The sequence below is a fragment of the Pyrus communis genome, chromosome 4 (genome assembly GCF_963583255.1).
Source record: "Pyrus communis chromosome 4, drPyrComm1.1, whole genome shotgun sequence".
Classification (NCBI taxonomy): domain Eukaryota; kingdom Viridiplantae; phylum Streptophyta; class Magnoliopsida; order Rosales; family Rosaceae; genus Pyrus; species Pyrus communis.
This window is the reverse complement of record NC_084806.1, coordinates 5,965,445-5,973,283: the sequence shown is the minus strand read 5'-3', so window position 1 is coordinate 5,973,283 and position 7,839 is coordinate 5,965,445.

Below are 7,839 nucleotides of genomic sequence, written 5' to 3'. Positions count from 1 at the left end.
AAAGTTGTCAGGAGTATCAAGAAATACCGTGAAGCAGCAATGATTGAAGTTGATGTGCTACAGTTGCTTGGGAAGTATCAAGACTCGCATGCCTAAGTCGCGCCAAGGACAACCCAACACACCGTGCCACACCAAACTATACGGGCCCAAGCCCAAGGTGGGTAGGCCCAAGCCATAACCTGGCGCGAGCCTAGGACGCTCCCGAGCCCAAGACTTGCATACCCAAGTCACGCCAAGGACAACCCAGTGCCCCGCACCACACCAAACCATACGAGCCTAAGCCTAAGGCGAGCCGGCCTAAGCCACAACCTAGCACGAGCCCAGAACGCTCCCAAGCCGAGCTCAGGCCCAACACGTACGCGTGCCGCACGTGTAGCAACCCATTCCCATGGTCCATCCTACTCTCGTGGCCTTCCAAGCAACCCAAACCAATTCAACAATCCTGGCTTTAGATTTTTGGACAGACGATTGAACCGAGGGTATTTTCACCCCGAGTTTCTGCAGATTTGACGTATCCCAGCTTAAATTTCGTACTCGGAGTCTACTACACTTCTACCGCCTATGGAGAACCCTACCATCCAAGCCCTTTCATCCCTCATGGCGAACAACACTTTTCCCGACAAGTCATAGAGTTGACAAGCGCTCTCGCGTAGCAGACAACCTTGGTGAATCAGCTTTTGCAGCGTACCGAGATGCAGTGTGCCTCAAACGAGGTGTCCTAAAGTAGGACAAGGGCAGATGACAAACCTTTCCAGGAGCATCTCAGCAAGCAGCCCCTTAACCAACCACGATTCGAGCGTTCTGGCAGTTTACGCTCTCGTCTAGGTCATTGGGATAGCGTATACTCCAGTCTTAGCACGCGGAGAAGTGTGTACTCCCGATCTAACCCACGAACGAGCATATGTTCACGGTTGAGGCTACACTCCGATTATCAACATGGGCAACCTTTCAGGCTAAATGTTCTTTCACAACTAGGCTCGCAATAAGCATTATTTACCTCACATCGGAGTAGGCAATACCGCAGATAGAGAGAAACAATCACTCAATCGGACTCAAGTTCAACCAACAGCCTTTGAGCAGCTCGCTCGCTTGTCAGGAATGGACCACATACACCGCAGCCGCGGTGTAGACAAGTTGAGCATGGGGAAGAGCAGCCTAAACCTACAGGTCACGATCGGGGGCAGCCGAAAATTCCACTGCCCCAACAGAGGCAAATTCAAGAAGAAGTTAAGAGGCTCATGACTGAATAGTTACACAATTTCCAACGCAACGAGGCTATTGACGATGCACTTCGGCGAAACATGACCAACATAAGCATGTCACCATTCACGGATAAGATCGAGTTAATAGATCCACATCGCGGGTTCACTATGCCTCAGTTCACTGTGTACAAGGGAGACGAAGATTTGGATCAACATATCAAGCACTATCGCAGTACCATGATCCTCTATAGGAACAATGACGTACTTATGTGCAAAAAAATTTCCACAACTCTGCAAGGCGAGGCGCAAGACTAGTTTCACACCCTACCGTCACAGTCGATCCAGAGTTTCAATGAACTTTCCTTAGTTTTCACCAAGGAGTATTCGTCTAACCGGTCAATCAAAAGAACATCCGACCATCTCTTCAGCATCGTAAAAGACCCTTGATAGACAATTCGCAACTATGTCAAGATGTTCAAAACAGAAGAGGCCAAGATTGTTGGCTGCAGTGAAGACATAGTAACGGCAACATTCAGAAATGGGCTTCCCACTAAACACCCTTTATTCGAAAAACTGATCATGGGAGAAGAACTGACCCTGGCAGCTTCGTATGCTTTGGTGGAAAAGCACGCATTATGGGACAAGGCCAAGTAGTCTAACAAAAACGAGTTGGAAAATAAGCACATGGAACATTCCTCAACCAGAGAAGACTCAGCGCCCGAAACATTCACCAAGTTCACGGTTTCAATCAATCAAATTCTCCATAAGTTCAAGAACAAACCTTCGTTCGAATTGCCGCCACTCATGAAGGGCAATCTTACCAGTTTGAATCAGACAAAGTAGTGCGCATTCCATCAAGGATCAGGCCACACTACCAACGGCTGCCTGAAGTGGAAGCAGTACCTTGAGAAACTAACAAATGAGAGCCAATATGATGAGTATCTTGTCAGGTTAACGACACGGCCTACATAAGCAAGGGAAATCTCCATCACCCCTTGAACCCCGTTAGCGCTTTTTCAAATAAGTTTGAAGTCTCAAGCAACTCGACGAACAAGACCTCGCAAGCCGAGGATTATCCAGTTTGTTATGCAGTTTCTACCTTTTTGCACAGTTGATCCATTTCTTTATTTTCAATGAAGATTCAAGAAATTATTCATAAGCCTAGCTCAACTGCTGTCTACAACAACTGCTCAAACACTTATTAGGTATGCTCTCTAATGCGAAATGATAAACTAATTGCTCTCCAGTGCGAGAGGGTAAACTAATTATCCGACACCCATCTGGGTTTGCTCTGCAGTGCGATAAGTTAAACTAATTGCTCTCCAGTGCGAGAAGGTAAACCAAGTCCCCAACACCCATATGGGTCTGCTCTCCAATGAGAGAAGATAAACTAATTGCTCTCCAGTGCGAAAGGGTAAACTAATTCCCCGACACCCATATAGGTATGCTCTCCAGTGTGAACGGATAAACTAATCATTCTCCAGTGCGATAGGGTAAACTAATTTCCCAACACCTATCTGGATTTGCTCTCTAGTGCAATATGATAAACTAATTGTTCTTTAGTGTGAGAGGGTAAACCAATTCTCCGACACCCATATGGGTCTGTTATCCAGTGCGAAAAGATAAACTAATTGTTCTCCAGCGCGATAAGGTAAACTAATTCCCCACCTATCTGGGTAAGCTCTCCAATGTGAAAAGGCCACACAGCTCAAAAGATTAAATACTCGAATACCAGCAAAGCAGCAAATGGTCAAGGGGCAGCAACCACTTCGCTCTCAGCAGTTCGCTCATCTAACACTTCATCTTCAACAACTCTGATCTTGGCAGCTCCATCCTTGATTGCTCCATCTACGGCAGCTGAGAAATCAAGCTTAAGCAGTTTCCTCATTTTTTGGCAAGCAGCCTAAACCGTGGCCCATACCAAGCTAGCCCTTGGCTTCAGTCCAGCTGAACAGCACAAGTTGTGGCCCTTGCCATACCATCTCCTTTTCCCATGCTAAATCGACTCCTTACCCCTGCCAGTCGACATGCCACACCACCTTGACGGCTGCCCCGTGGCAGCACCACCCCCAGAGAAGACAAAGAAATCAACAGAAGGCGGTTCTTTGCATGACAAGCAAAGAAGAGTGCTAGGGGAGAGGAAACAAATATCCTCTAGTTTTCTCTCTTTCTTGTAGGGATAAATAATTGTCCTCTGAAGTTGATTTAATCCCTTACTTAAGGTAGGCTTAAATAGGTTTTGGAGGCGATTTATTTTCTTTTCCTAAAATAATCTAATTCCAAGTCCAAGTGGGAATTTGCATCAAAGTTGGAAATCTCTATACCTGCTACGCTTTCCTGCGAGTAGCTCAGCAGGTGTGAGGGCATTTGTGGAGCAAAAAATAATCATGAAAATTATGGAGGCAACACGTGGACTTTTGGGTAAAAAGGACAAAATTACCCTCAAAGCACATCGGGATTCCTATGCGTAAGCAGCGAACAATAACGACTCAATCAACCTATATTGTATTTATTCAAAACATATTTCATCAATCATCATCAAATTGGTAACTCCCAATTATTCTTTTCAAATTAGGATTAATTAGTAAATTAATTGATTAATTAGTCAATTAATTAATTAATTGATTTATTGCCAATTATCACCATAAGTGGCCGGTCCCTATTTCTCCAAATAAGGCCGGCCACACCCATATAAATACCTCTACATTTCTCCAAAAATCTGAGTTGAATTATCTTCTAAAATTCTCCAAATTTCTCCATACACTTTCTTCTTCAAACTTTAACTTTGGTATTGGAGATTATTCGGCCAAAGTCCCCCCCCCCCAATCCATCGTGGGTGTGTGAGGTTTTTGGCCTTGACCTAAGATGTTAATTGTTTTGCATGTGCATTTTCGTCCAAGAAGAAGAAGGCGGAAATTTGCATCCACTTGTGTCTCCAGTCCACTAAATCTCGTTCTAACAAACTCATGCTAATACTTATATTAATCAGTTAATAGATAAACAATATGCATGCATTGTTCTGTAAGAATCAATTTTTCAAAATCCACAAGCTTATTTTTCGTTGTGCACACATCTTTTAATAACTTGGCATATGAGGGAATGTTAACTGATTATTCTTCATTTTAATAACTTGGCATATGAAATGCATTGAGACGAACGCATCTTTCTACTGTTTCACTTCCGAACCTTATTGTTGTGAGTACGTGGTTATTGAAACACTTCTAGCAGATATGTTTGGTGCATTCAGATAATCTTTACACTTATCTCGAAAGGTGTGCTCTGAACGCGTTCCTTAATTGCATATTCATTATTCTTTTATATTTATAAGCCATATATATCCCTCGTTTTCAGCATTTGTACTCAATAAATGGCTTTCGTCACCCTTGGGTGTCGCCCAGCACATGTCTATCCTGGTATTCAAGGAATATCGGGATCGGGGCGTGTCACTAAATATCTTAATGGTCTCAAATCACTAAGACAAATAGATAGTTTAAATTGGTGATTAACAATTCAAAACCTGCATGCATATATCTTAAGCAAATTAAAAAGAGACAACATATTCCTGCTAAGGCTCGTGGCCTCACCCTAGCAAAAAGAATTAGTTATGCATATTCATAATAAAAATCGCAAAGTCTATATTGAAATAGAAAAAGAAAACACCTTGAAAGTAAGGTTTTGAAATCTCCAAGCTTTAGTCAAAAATCCTCCCTCCAAAATTTGCATAAAGAAGAATAATCGAGGGTTAACCAAAAGGCTTATTTATATTACTCTAAATAAATCTTTCTAGTAAAAGGTCTTAGAATAAGACTAGGAAACCAAATAAATTAAAATAAATTAGGAAACATAATCTTAAATTGACTTGGTAAATTCACTCAAAATTCTGCACAGCCACGTTTTGGACCCATATCAGCTCCAAAACCGGCCCAAAATAGCTGGATATAAAGCTTTAACTACTCTGAACACTTCTCCATAAGGCCACGAACTCATCTAAGATCATCTTGGGCTCCAAAAACTGCAATTAAGTCCAAAAATGTTACTTTCCAACAACGCATACTGCTTCTTTATTTAATTGCCAGAAAATAACCGTTTGGTAGAAATTGCTAAAATTTTGATATGAACAAGCTAAGGAACACACGAACGTCCTCCAATTTGAATTACTCCAAAATTCGTCTGTTTGATCACGTTTCGCTCCAAAGGAAGTCAAATGTCCTATGTTGAAAATATAAAGTAAAGTATCAACATTATACCAAAATAATTATCAAATTATACTAAGAATAGGGTAAAATATATAAATATGTAATCGACTCATCACCAATCCTTCTATATTCTGCAATCTCATGTGCCCTTGACAATTGATGAGTTTGGCAAATGGTGCAAGTGTTAGTCGAGCTATTAGGGTTTTAGCCGAAATGAACGTAGGATAAATAAGGGGTGATGTTAAGGTCTAATTATTGTGTGTGAGTTTATTGATAAACTTGAGTTTTATTATTAATTTTATTTTGTACTTAATTGTAATTACGCAGTAGGGTAAAACAAACAACTAATATTTAAAATTTAAATTGAGTGTAGTAAGAAGTTACATGGGTTCAAATAAAATTTCCTTACTCCATTCATCTAATTGATAGATAAGCATCATGCATGTTGTTAAGCATCATGCATGTTGTTGGCCTAAATAACTTTCGATATGTCTCCTTGCTTTCTAACTACTTGTGATATATTTATTTAAAATCAGGATAGCAAGCAAAAAGGAAATCCATATAGGCCATAGCTAATCAAGCTGATAACGAAACGTACCTGCCAAGATCTTCTTCGATCAATGATCATGACGTCCTTACTTATCTTTTTCTTTACAAAAATGTTATCTGGAGGTGCCCTATATATATTGCCTTAGGTAGGCAAAGATGTTAAATCCAATGATGAAACTTCAAGCCAACAACTCCCACTAGTGTAGTAAAAAATGTGGAAGAATAGTATGCACAAAAGTTCTGCACATTTATATTTACCTCTCATACATATTTTTTAATTTTAAATTGTCATATCGAATGAATCGAAGAATATCAAATAATAAAAGTTTACAAAAAATGTGAAAAATAAAAATAAGTGAATAAATAGTACCATCAATATTGAAATGGGGAACAAACATAGGTTTTGTCGTATCTGTAAAGAGAGATTTTTCAATGTGACCGGTACATGGGGTGGTACATCACGTGTCACTAAACAAATAGTGGGATATGTATGCTAAAAAGTTAATAACTTAAAAAATAAAATTTATCATTATTCTTATTAAAACACGTGATATACCACTTGTGTACCCGTCATAATTAAAAAAAAAATTTATCTGCAAACGCGTGGAAGAAAATATGCATACCACTTGGGCACATAAAAATCCGCATACTTTTAACCTTTTGATCATGCTAATTTAGCATTAACCAAATTAAGGTCATGTCAAATCTGAATTCATTTAAAAAACAAAGGCAATGTTTAACCAAAAAAAAAAAAAAGAAGGCAATTACCGCTTTTCTTCTTACATTTTTAGCCTTTTCTTATCCAAACAAATAAATGGAGCGTGCATGAATCACGATTATTAATAGTTGTCATGTATGGTTTGAATCATATTATTGTTATCTGATTGTGAGGTTAAATTTACCATCTTTTCTTAGTGTATATAATATCGTTTGTTTAAGAAAAAAATATTTTTCATGTATTACATCATTATTAATTAAAAAAAATATCACATAACTCGAGTGAAAATAGCAATTTTATCTTAAAAGTAAATGCTTATTTTCAAATATGAACTTTTTTTAAGTCAAAGTGACCATCATTTATTAGTATCTAGATAATAAAAAATAAAATGCTGCTAAATAAATTAAATATATAGTGCTTTTCTTGCCAAATAAAAAATTATTTACACTAATTTTGAGATATTTTAATTCACAAGGTAATATACAAAGAAAAATATGGTGAAAATTACATAAAAAATTAAAGCTAATACGGAATGTAATAGCTGACTTGGACATGAACGAAAAAACTGAATAATTTTTTAATCTTAGGGAAGGTTTTTGTTTGGGAGCTTTATATATAGAGACAAAAACTTTTACTATATTTCAAGGAACTCCATTAATTTTTAAACATGTCAAGAATAGACAAAAACATAAAAACAATTAAAGCCCAACTAAAAAACATAGAAACAATGTTATAAAATATCAATCATACCCCTAAGGCCTTAGGGCTGTTAATAGAACTCAACTCTCACAACTTCAACAAAATTAATGTGTAATAAGCTCAACTCATCCTTGCCCACATCCCAACCGAAGTGTGTCTTCCCTCCTTAGTCATTTCTTTGATATTAACCTTTGGAGGTTTAAGATAACTAGACACACAAAGAGAGAAAGATATGACATACAGAAAAATTATGGCATTGAGAATGTGCGAGTCTCTCTGGATTAGGCATATATGCTTAAAATGCCAGAAAACCAATTAATGAATCTATTTTTCGAATGATTTTTGTCTTTGTCTTTGTATTTTAGAAAAAAATGGTTATTAGATATAAGGGTATTTTCGTAACTTAAACTCCAAATAAAAAAAAGGGAATAATGTCATCTTTCACATATATTAAACTTTTGTCTATCTTTGTAAT